This window comes from Cebus imitator, unplaced genomic scaffold (genome assembly GCF_001604975.1).
Source record: "Cebus imitator isolate Cc_AM_T3 unplaced genomic scaffold, Cebus_imitator-1.0 Scaffold97, whole genome shotgun sequence".
Classification (NCBI taxonomy): domain Eukaryota; kingdom Metazoa; phylum Chordata; class Mammalia; order Primates; family Cebidae; genus Cebus; species Cebus imitator.
In genome coordinates, this window is record NW_016107412.1 from 5,779,548 (window position 1) to 5,792,115 (window position 12,568).

The 12,568-nt window shown below is 40.3% G+C and overlaps 1 protein-coding gene and 1 non-coding gene across 5 annotated transcripts in view; both read right to left on the reverse strand.

The window, feature by feature from the left end:
* SGMS1 (sphingomyelin synthase 1) overlaps positions 1–12,568 on the reverse strand; it is a 326,877-nt gene that overhangs the window by 281,198 nt on the left and 33,111 nt on the right. For all 4 annotated transcript variants that reach the window (XM_017536361.2, XM_037741281.1, XM_017536359.2 and 1 more), the window contains exon 2: positions 10,291–10,385. The gene's annotated coding sequence lies outside the window, so the exon portion shown is untranslated. The remainder of the gene's footprint in view (positions 1–10,290; positions 10,386–12,568) is intronic.
* On the reverse strand, positions 10,775–10,834 carry LOC119472380. Its single transcript, XR_005201522.1, has one exon. It is a non-coding gene; the product is annotated as a U7 small nuclear RNA (small nuclear RNA).

Here is a 12,568-nt window from a genome sequence, read left to right on the forward strand (position 1 = left end):
TTTTTTGAGACAGAGTCTCACTTCGTCACCAGGTGCCAGGCTAGAGTGCAGTGGCACGACCTCGGCTCACTGCAACCTCCGCCTCCCAGGTTCAAGCAATTCTCCTTTCTCAGCCTCCCGAGTAGCTGGGACTACAGGCGTGCACCACCATGCCCAGCTAATTGTTTTGTATTTTTAGTAGAGACAGGGTTTCACCATGTTGGCCAGGATGGTCTCAATCTCTTGACCTCGTGATCTGCCCGCCTCAGCCTCCCAAAGTGCTGGGATTACAGAATATTTCTTTATTATACCACCTGACAACTTAAAAATTACTTTCACAAGTGTCTAAAGATTTCACATTTACCACAGCTCTACAAGTTTAAGTTCCCCCCAGCTTCCCAATCCCCACTTATAGAGACAAGGGAATCACCTCAAGGAAATTAAGTAACTCTATCAAAGTGACAGAACAACAAGGTGGTAGACGCAGGACTAGAAAGAGCAGGTCACGCACAAGTGTGTGGGATTTACAATATGGTTGATATTAATGATGTGAGTTGGTGACTACAGGGAGATGAGCCAAATTGAGTTTTGGAGTTCAGTGGCTCTCAAACTTCAGCATGCCTAAGAATCACTTGGAGTTCCACCTACACAAAGTATGTGAAGCAGTCAAGTTCATGAAAACAAAAAGTAGAATGGTTCCTACCAGGGGTTATGGAAGGGAAAGAGGGAGAGACCAGGGTTATGGAAGAGAAAGAAAGAGAGCTGTTTAATGAGTTTTAATGGGTATGGAGTTTCAGATTTGCAAGGTGAAAAAGTTCTGGAGATGTGCTGCACAACAGTGTGAACATGCTTAACACCACTGAAATGTACACTTGAAAGGAGTTAAGAAGGCTAATGTTATGTTGCGTGCTTTTACTACAATTTTTTTTTTTAAAAAAGAATCACCTGGAAGACTTGTTAAAATATACTGATCACTGCACCCCACCCCCAGAGTTTCAATTCAGTAGGTGTGGGTGGAGCCTGAGAATTTCCTCTTCTAATAAGTTACCTGATACTGCCATACCAGGGACCAAATTTTAAGAGCTATTGCTCTAATTCAAAAACATTATCAGTCCTGAATGCACAGCAACTTCCCCTGAGACCCCAAACCGAGTAAATAAGAATGTAAGGGGTGGGGAGTTATGGAACTGTACATGCCATGCTTTTAAAATCCTTCTTGGTGATTCTAATGTGCAGCCAATGGTAGAGACCGTGGCCTGAACACTGGCTACACCAGTCACAGTATAGTGTCTCTGATGCTAAGAGCAGACCTGTGCCACTCAGCCATATCCTGAGGCCGCAGGTTATACCTCAATTTCCTCATCTATAAAATAATGATCACAGAGGTGTGGAGAATATACAATAGGATCATCAACAAAAGAACTCAGAGTGGTGCCTATCACATAATGAATAATAATGTCATTGCTTTTGTTGCTGACATTACAGGAAATAAGGTTGACCTTGTTTTCTCAGATGTAAGATGGGGTCAGGTTAAAGGCAATGAGGAAACTATTAATATTCAATCCCCGACTATACAGCAAGGCAAAAGACTCCCAAGGAGCTAAGAACAGAATAAGTGGGATTACATCTAAGAACCTATTATAATTTCCACAAGTATTTGGCAAACTTAGGATCATTTCTCCAGAATTAGTAGCTAATCCCTTTACTCTCTGAATAAGTGTTGTTGTTTGGAATATAAACGTCATTGTAAAGTCAGGTGTGGGAATCAATACTCAGACACCACATCCTCCATCTAAAGAAATAAAAACAATGAGATGTCTCCAGACAGAAGGTTATGTAGGACTCACAGGTGAACTTCTTGAAGATATCTACATGGTAAACAATTTCTTGTCAAAAGAAATTGAAAAAAAGACAAAGCCATGAGCCATTTATGAAATCTTGAGATTCCCACATCCCAGGCACAGTGGCTGTCAGTGAGGAAACAGCAACTACAGGGCAGAACCTGTCCTGCAGTGAAGCAGCAGCCCTGGCCCTCCAGCAAGCTTTGTGAATGCTGAATGGCAAGCACCATTTTTCCTCAAAAGCACTGCAGAGAGCACCAAAATTGTGTTTTCTGCTGTGGTTTTCCTTGCCAAAATTGTGTTTTCTGCTGTGTTTTTCCTTGCTTTCATAGCTGGACAGCTTGGGAGTGTATCAGAGATTACCCACAAATATTTTAAGCTTTCAATTTCCTCAGTCCACAGTAAATAATACAAAGAAATCACTTGTTTTCAGAGACCAACAAGACCCTCCCTAGATGTCTGGGCCATAACAACATCTGAGTCTCCAGAAAAAGTCTCCTTCATTAAGTCATTTGAATAATTTCCCACAAAACATTCTCAACAATTGTGGGAAAATATTAGTAATGAAGCAATTGGCATCTATTTGTAGACAGAGATGGCTAGCAGTCATGAGAGCAGCACTCTGCAGTGGTCCAAACCTCTCAGAGTCAGTCTGCCTTCACACTACATTGGCAGGTTCAAATCACCTCCTGACCACAAAAAGCTTTGACTCTTCTGTAGCTCAGAATATTGGATCAGATTAAACCATCAGCAAACATTTCCCAAACAAGTCCCCACCCTGGATATGGCTGATTGTCCCAAGCAGAATGGAAAAATTTCCTCTTAGGAATGTTCCCTTAAATGTTTTGGGGGGCACCCTTCCTGTGGGAAGCTAAAGACCACATTCAAGTGGAATATACAGAAACACTGCCTTTCCTGTACACACAGGTACTTCCATAATGCAGGCCTATTTTCTAGTGTTTTCTTTCCCCCTCTCTGCTTCCTTGATTTATTACTACCCCAAATGTCCCACAATCATAACACAGAGGTAAGTGGGGGGATAAGAAAGAAGTCAGGTCCTAACCAGTGTTGACCCTTACAGGTCATGTGAGTCTGAACTTTCTTGTCTGAAAAATGAAGAGGACACTCGCTCCTCTGCCATCAGGGCTGTTTTAAAGGTTAACAGTAATAACTAGGGATAGAGAGGCCAGCATGCATGAGGCACTGCTCTAAGTGCCCTGCAAATGTCCATTAATTTGGTTCTTCTCAGAACCCTTTTAGGTAAATACCTTTATCCCCATTGCACATCTGAGAAAACTGAGATACAAAAAGGGTAATTGGTCAAAAGCTCAAGCAAGCTTATAACTGAACCTAGTCTAGCCCTAGAATCCATGTTCTTAATCACTTCTTTATCCTGCCTCCCCAATACATCCTAAAGGTGAAACAAGAATATACCTGAAAATGCTTTTCAAATCATTAAAAGATACATTAATAATTACTATTATAATAGTGTACCTCCCAGCACCCCCCAACTCACTTGGTAATTGCCCTGATTCACCTCTGGAGAGAACCATTCCCAGCTGTCATCAACTTATGTTTCATCTTCAGCAGAAGATGTGCTGACCTCAGGCTCTGGGGTGAAACACATGATCTGGCTATCCAATCAGAACACACCAATATCCCTGGCCACAGCCACTGGTCCAGCACGAGGCACATGACTCATCATGATCAGGAAGGTTGTTTGTAATTAAGCAAACCTGAAGCTGCTGGAAGTCTCCATGCCGAGCCCAAAAACACGCAGCCAAGATGAATCCTTATGACATCATTTTGATCCTCAGTCTAGCCCCTCCTGAAGGCAGATCCAGTCCTTAGATTTGCAATTACTTAAGCCCATAAATTTTTTCACTCAAGATAGATTGAGAATTGGGTTTTCTGTCACTTGCAACCAAGGCACTCCGGTCTATCAAGGTATATTTACCTATACTTCAGTACTTTCCCTTCTCTAAAAATAAAACTTGAGGACTAATAAAGTAAATTTTAATTGGTTAGTCTTGACAAAGCAACACTTCTGAAGCTGGACTTCCTGACAAGATAACTCCACATTATGTAGAACAGACTTGATTTTTTCCAATACCACAGAACAAGGGATTTGGCTTATCATAAAATTTGTTTCAGAAAATTTTATTTTTAATCAAAAGAACTAAGCCTACAGTTTCCAGCTCTGTAAGAAAACAACTGTGATATTTATTTTCTCAGCCTTCTCAATTCTCATTTTTCCTCTAAACAACTATCCATATACATTACTAAAAAGAACAGGATTGAATTTTTTTTTTAGACGGAGTCTCACACTGTTGCCTGAGCTGGAGTGCAATGGCCTGATCTTGGCTCATTGCAACCTCCGCCTCCCAGGTTCAAGTGATGCTCCCACCTCAGCCTCCCAAGTAGCTGGGATTACAGGTGCCCACCACCACACCTGGCTAATTTTTTGTATTTTTAGTAAAGATGGGGTTTCACTATTTTGGCCAGGCTGATCTCAAACTCCTGACCTTGTGATCCTCCCTCCTTGGCCTCCCAAAGTGCTGTGATTACAGGTTTGAGCCATTGCATCAGCTGGATTGAATTCTTTAAAACATTTTAAACACAAAAAGTAGAAGACATGAATGAATATAAATTATTTCTTCCTCCTAAAGAAGATCAGCTGGGCCCAGTGACTTACACCTGTAATCCCAGCACTTTGGGAGGCCAAGGTAGGCAGATCACAAGTTCAGGAGTTCAAGACCAGCCTGGCCAACATAGTTTCACTAAAAATACAAAAAATTAGCCGTCTCTACTAAAAATACAAAAAATTCGCCACGCATGGTGGCAGGTACCTGTAATCCCAGCTACTCAGAGGCTGAGGCAGGAGAACTGCTTGAACCCGGGAGATGGAGGTTGCAGTGAGCAGAGATCGCGCCACAGAACTCTAGCCTGGGCTACAGTGCGAGACTCTAACTCAAAAAAAACAAAAAAATCAACAATCAACTACACTTAACTTTATTAATTCTGGCAACAAAACAACCTGGTTTGGAGTTTTCATTACATTCATTAAGCTATTCGTTGTATCAGTTCACATTCCTTCCCTGAGGTTTCTTCAGGAGCCTAAGATTTCAGAGGAAAGCACTGGGTGTCACCCAGGTCACTGCCTCAAAGGGTGACAAATAGCATCCCATTTGATGCCTGATGTCTCCCAAATCGATGTGTAAGTATGATCAGGGCTTCCTGCATTTCACATCTTTGAATTACTGCACATGGCTAAATAACTGCAACTACAACACTCAAACAAATACCCACTTCCTAAAAGACCTCTCTGGCTGAAAGAAGGCAATGATGCAGGCATCGTGGTTTCAGATGGCTCACTGACATGGTTTGATTTGCTTCCTTTATATTGGTCTGAGGACAGTCTAGGGGTGGTGCAAGAGCAGTCACTCACAGCCCCAGTGTCCACCCATAATATATATACGAGCACATGTGAAAATGCTGTACACGTTTAAAAGATGTTAAAAACAAGTTTCAAATTCCTTAATGTAAAAAAAATACTTCTATATTTTCTGTGTTCATTACATTGCCCCTATATTCCTCCTATTAAGAAAAAAACAAACTTTTATGACTTTGATAAGCAAACAGATAAGCACACAGATTAATTTGTTATGCTGCATTCCAAACTTTATTATCTTGGTTGGCTATTGTTTCTATTGAGGTTTATTATTAAAGTAGCACAAGACTGGTGGTCTGCTTGGTTTGCTTTGGTAAGCACTTCAAAACTCATCAGCCCTTCTCCAGACATGGCTACCTTCAAACAATCTGGCATTAACACATGTAAACAATTGAGATCTTTAAGACTATAGTAATTGTGCAAAAATCACATTACATACTCCTCATAACTGAAGCAAAAATCAAATTATGTAGAGTATCAAATTTATAGAGTTAATAAAGATATCTGACATAATAGTTTTAAATTGAGGATTTTTAGTTCTATTTCCATATTCCATATTCTAAAAGCAGCCATGCTGAGAATAAGCCCCATGTGGTTGGTTCACACAGAAATGTGCTAAATACATAACTAGAAAAGCTGACGGGGGATGCTCCTATACCACAATGTCATATTTTTGATTTGTAGAAAGCACAATCATAGAATGGAAATTCAAATTCATAGGAGACTCTTCTACTATACCTGATTTTAGCCAAAAGGACAAGAGGTGATATAGGAGCCTCTTTTAAACTCCTTAAGTTAAAGAACCATATCTGATTATCACCATTATATATTTGAAATACAATAGGCACTCTGTCAATAAATGCTCGATGAATACATGAATGAGAACATTAACACGAAATTTAATGGGCTCAGGTTATTACATGACTAGGTTATGATTACTATGTCCTCGCTTTTATAAAGTAAAGCAGGAGCTGGGAAACGTTTGTAAAGGCTAGTGGTAAATATTTTAGGCTTTGTAGGCCATATGGTCACTGTTGCAACTACTCAACCCTGGTCTCTTTTGCAACTATTCAACTCTGCTGTTACAGCAAAATATGTAAACAAATGAGCATAATTTGCAAATAAAACTTTATTTACAAAAACAGAAATTGCCCATAAAACACCCAAATCCCCTGAGGAGCACTTTCTTACTATATAATGAAGACTCTACTCCCTAAAGGTTGGAAAGTGGTAGTAGACTTGCTAAATTGGCATGGACAGGGTTTGTTGGGCTGATATTTGGGCAGAGGATATACACTCGCTCTCCACCATGCCCATCACTCCTTATGAGCAACCCCATTTATTTGAGTCATGTTACCAGCCTGGCCCACCCATGTAAGCCTCTGAACTCTACAGTACAACTGGCTTCCAGGGATATGGCCCATAGCCATACTTGTGAATTGATAACTATACAACAGGCTCCTCAAGGGCAAGCCCACAATGTTCATCTCTTTGCCCCTTACCTAACACTTAATATCAACATCTAATGAACTTTAAATATTTAGCAGTTGCCTGTTGTTTGATATGCTCTGCACAGTCTCCTTGGAGGAGCTGTAGGGAGAGTAATAATAACAAAGAAGAGGACGTAGAAAGCATGTGACAGTAGGGAACAATGTGAGAAAGGACATGGTGAGTCACAGGAAGAGCCGCAGGAATCAGTACAGGACTGATGAAACCACACCCAATTCTCCCAAGCGTGTCTCGATCTTCTGGCTGCTGTCTGGATTCCTCCCTCATATCACAGCAGAAGCTGGGCACAAGCTGGTACTACCTCCCCTATAACCATTATGAGGAGAAAACCCTACTTAATTCCCATTTCCTCTGGAGGGTGCCCCAGATGGGTAACCCCAAACAATTACACACATCTAGTAAAATAAATAAACTGTTATGTTCTCCCACAATGCTGTATAGCAATGAAAATACTCTATAGCAATGAAAATGAGCAATCAATAACTAAACTATATGCAAAAATATGCAGGAATCTATTATATTGTTGAATGAGAGATGCAAGACACAAAAGAGTGCGATCTGCATTATATATTACACACACACACACACACACACATACAAACACACACACACACACATACACACACATAGAAAGAAAAGACACATGCAAAACTAATTTATGCTGCTAGAAGTCAAGAGAGTAGTCATCCATGTCATCCACGGAGCAGGGTACAGTTGGCCCATGAACAACACTGGTTTGAACTGTGAGGGGCTGCTTAAAGGCAGATTTTTTTCAATAAACACATTAGAAAAATTTTTGGAGATTTGCAACAATTTGAAAAAACTCACAGATAAACCACATAGCCTAGAAATAGCAAAAAAAAAAAATTAGGAAATGTGAAGTATGTTGTGAATGCTTAAAATATATGTCATTATTCACTAAGTCAGTAAGGCTTCCAGTCAACAGGAGGCTATTAGTAGGTACATTTTGAGGGAAACAAAATTATACTTGGATTTTCAACTGCTGCCCTAACTCCCAAATTATTTAAGAGTCAACTGTAGTATCTAAAAGGAAACAGGAGACTGTGTTAGTCATGTTCTATTTCTTAATCTGGGTGCTGGTTACATGGATGTGTTCAATCTGTGAAATTATATCGAGCTATACACTTATATCTATTTTCTGCATGTATCTTCTACTTCAGTAGAAAGTTTTTAATAGTTACCCCCCATCTCAGTGGTCTAGGGTCAGAAAGGGCTCCATATGTCTTCTTCCCTTCATTCATCCCTCACAGCCCCCTTTACCTCACATGGAGCCCCATTTGATCCTCATCTTTTCAAAGCATAACCATATAGAAGCCAAAGAAAAAAAACTCAATTATTCTGAGCTACCCATGATTCCAGACCCAACTCCTTCTGAATATCAGTATCTTTTGAAGAACCTTTACTGCCATCACTGACCTTTTGTTATAAATCAGAAATGAGAGTATAAGAAGCCACTGCTGCCCTAAATGGCTCACTTAAATAGACTTCCTTTAAAATATGCTCTAAATGGGCAACCTCATAGACACAAATGTCTGTAAAGCAATGCCTAGATACACAGGGTCCACTTGAGGAAGATACAATAAATAAATAGTAACAGAATGGAAAGCAGACCAGCCCACAGCCATCTTGCAAGAACCACAGATAACTGATTGTGTAATTGGCTATAATGTGTAATGATCTACAACTGTAACCATAGCTAACATATCTCTGAGATTTTAAGTAAAGTTTCAATACAGGTGGTCAAATGATGAGACTAGGAATCATTTTTAATCTCTCTGATATGATTTTAATATATTAACCTCTATTTCACAGTACCACATATTCTTCCCACATACTCCTACAAGTTTAGGTTTAAAAAATCATCTAAGACCTTTGATTACATTAGAGCACAGAGACTGGTCTACTTTATTTATTTATTATTTATTTTTGAGACAGGGTCTCACTCTGTCACCCAGACTGGAGTACAGAGGTGTGATCTTGGCTCACCGCAACCTCCACCTCCCAGGCTCAAGCAATTACCCTGCCTCAGCCTCCTGAGTGGCTGGGATTACAGGTATGTGCCACTACTGCTCAGCTAATTTTTGTATTTTTAGTATAGATGGGGTTTCACCATGTTGGCCAGGCTGGTGTTGAACTCTGAACCTCAAATGATCCACCTGCCTCGGCCTCCCAAAGTGCTCGGCTTACAAGCATGAGTGCCATGCCCAGCCCTGGTCTACTTGTGAATCCCAATCAGAGAGAAGGTGAGGCTGGTGATCAGATACACTGACCTAACCATGAAACATCAGCCATGGCAGGGACAGGTAGATTACAGGAAATGAAGAAAGCACAGTAATTTCTCTTTCGGGGCATATGTATAGCACAAGTTCCATGCCTTTATATTCAGATGTTACTCATATCAAATTCATATTACTTATTTGTTCATTAAATAAATCACTGTGTGTGTATATGTATGTGTGTATACATGTGTATATGTGTGTGTGTGTGTGTGTGTGTGTGTGTGTGTGTGTGTGTGTGTATGGGTGTGTATAGACATACACACCCATACACTCACACACAGAGAGAGAGAGACTGGGACTCACTCTGTCACCCAGCCTGGAGTACAGTGGCATAATCATAGCTCACTGACAGCCTCCAGCTCCTAGGCTCAAGTGATCCTCCCACTTCAAGCTCCCAAGTAGCTAGGACTACAGGCATGTGCCACCATGACTGGCTAATTTACTAATTTTTTATAGAGACAGGGTCTTGCTATTAAAAATGGTTTGGGGTTTTTTGGGAGGGGGTTTGTTTTTGAGACAGGGTCTTGTCTGTCACTTAGGTTGGAGTGCAGTGGCTCCGTCACAGCTCACTGCAGCCTTGACTTCTTGGCCTTAAGCGATCCTCCTACCTCAGCCTGCCAAATAGCTGGGAACACAGGTGCACACCATGCCCAACTAATCTTTTTGCATTTTTTATAGAGATGGGTCTCATCTTGGTGCCTAGGCTGATTTTGAACTCCTGGGCTCCAGAGATCCACTCACCTCAGCCTCCCAAAGTGCTGGGATTATAGGTGTGAGCCACCATGCCTGACCTAAAAGTGTTTTTAATCTGACTTTATTTCTATCAACAATGAAGGGGGCATAACTTTAGTTATCTGTTACACTTTAGTACAGGTAATTTTAGTTACCTGTTACACTTTAGTACAAAACTATAAATTTAATTAAATGGTTCTGTGTCACACAGTTCTAAAATGTCTTTCAGGGAGGATATTCTTATTTTTAAGAGCTGCATCCCAAGAATTTACAAAAAAATGTCATGTCTGCAACTAACTGCCACGTTTCATCTAAAAAATGTACAAACCTATACATACACCAAAAAATGTGGCAAAATGCTATTAACTGTTAAAGCTAAGTTGCAGATATGCAGGAACTCACTGCACATTCTCTGAACTCTCTTCAGTATGGTTGAAAATGTTTTACCATAAAAAGCTGCATAGAAATATTTACTAACCTTTCAAGTGATGGCCGTCTTCTTTCTCCTGATCAAAAATGAATGACTAAATATGCCCACAGGCCCATTCAGGGATCATACATGCTGTCTTCACACTGCAAGAATAAGCAAAGCAACATGCATGTTATCACCAAGGATTTTTACTGTTAATATTATTTCAGTTGAGAACATGTTCTTAATATATGATAAGCCTCTAAATTAAAATAATGCTACAATTTTTAAAAAGTGAAAAAAGAAAAACCCCATCAAATACTGAATGTGAGAAACAACTATCAGCTACACCCACTCTAGAAAATTTTGGAATAAAGGAATTCCTCTGAAAGTTTCTTTTTTATTCTTCAACTTTATTGAAGTATGATCGACAAATAAAAATTACATATATTTAAAGTGTACAATATGATGGTTTTATATATGTATACATTGTGAAATGACTGCTACAAACTAAAGAACATAACTATCACCTCACACAATTCTCTTTTCTTTGAGGGGTTTTCTAGTAAAAACCAGAAAACTTGCTGGACAAATTCTAAAAGAGCTGACAGTGTAGTTACCATTTCTGTGTGTGTGGTAAGAACGCATGAAGTCTACTTTCTTAGCAAATTCAGATATACATTATTATTCCCTATAGTCACCATGCTATACATTAGATCTTCATATTATAGCTGAAGGTTTGCCTCAGTTTCTGTTGAATCACAGCAATTTCAGGGCAGTGATGTAGCCCAAACATCTGGAGCTTCAATGACTTTAGCTTTACTCTGACCTTGGATTTCTAAGACTACACTTAAAAAGTATCAACGTACCCGCCTAGAGCCACACAGGAATTGCTGAACCTCCTCAAATCCTCTCCAGCAAAGGTATTCAGATCCAATCTACAATACACTCAGCTACAATACACACAAATTTACAGCAAAATGGTATCGTGGCCTGAAAGTCATATTCCTATTGCCACCACTATACGTCCATTTTGGCACTACCCATCACATTTGATCCTCCCCACAGCCCTGTGAGGTAAGCAGGGTTTACAGATCCCATTTTCCAGAGAAGGCAGCTAAATTTCACAGATGATATCTGACAAGGATATTCAACTAGAAAGCACCAGAGATGAAACCATTTCACAGATGATATCTGACAAGGATATTCAACTAGAAAGCACCAGAGATGAAACTCCTATTTGTCTTCTGACCCCAAACTCCAGGCTTGTCTCACTATACAGGTCACCTCCACCCTCCTGTCCCCGAACGTGATGTTTTCCTTAAAACCAACCCCACAGCCAAATGGCCAAAACAACACATCACATGAGGGAGGCAGCTGAGTGCTACAGTGTGCCCCCTGAAAGCATATATTCACAATCTTTCTTAATAGTACCATTAACACTATAATCATTATTACCAATTACTACAATTACTCTTAGTAATTATATTTCACTTGTAGACACAATAACCCTTAATGTATTTTTGTCATTTATATATGTATACGCACTTTTTTCCCCTTCTTCCTCAAAAGAGCACACTGTTGGCAAATGGGAGGAAAATAAGCATCACACGGCATCCCTGGTGATTTTTATCCTCACCAAAATGAAAGGCAGTTATCATTAGCTGTTGAGGATTTTCCTTTCATTTTTATAAAATGCAAAATATACTAGAATATAATGCCACAGACGCAGCTCCACAAATAAAGATGGAAGCAAAATTAAAACTACAGTTGGGGAGAATGTGATGTCTGCGCATGATGGCCCGACTTGGCCCTTCATCTGCTAATCACCTAAATTCTGTACCCACAGAGGGTTAGTGGTGTCAATGACTAACATGCAAAGTACTGGTATACAAAAGACTGAACAAAGCTAGTCAGGAACCCTGTACACCTGGCTCTCAGGCTTGTCTCCTCCACCTTTTATCTTCATTAAAAATGGAGGGAACCTCTTCCGGCTGCCTCTTCACCTGAGGGCTGCAACATCTGTTCACAAGGATGTTGGGATCCACAAAAGGGAGATGGTGTGACTCACTGCCTCACAACCCGAGCACTTGACCCCCATATATACTCATGAAAAAGTTATGTTAAGAGCTAAACAAAGCTAAAGAAAAATAGCACTTTGGGAGGCCGAGGCGGGTGGATCACGAGGTCAAGAGATCAAGACCATCCTGGTCAACATGGTGAAACCCCGTCTCTACTAAAAATACAAAAATTCAGCTGGGCATGGTGGCGCATGCCTGTAATCCCAGCTACTCAGGAGGCTGAGGCAGGAGAATTGCCTGAACCCAGGAGGCGGAGGTTGCGGTGA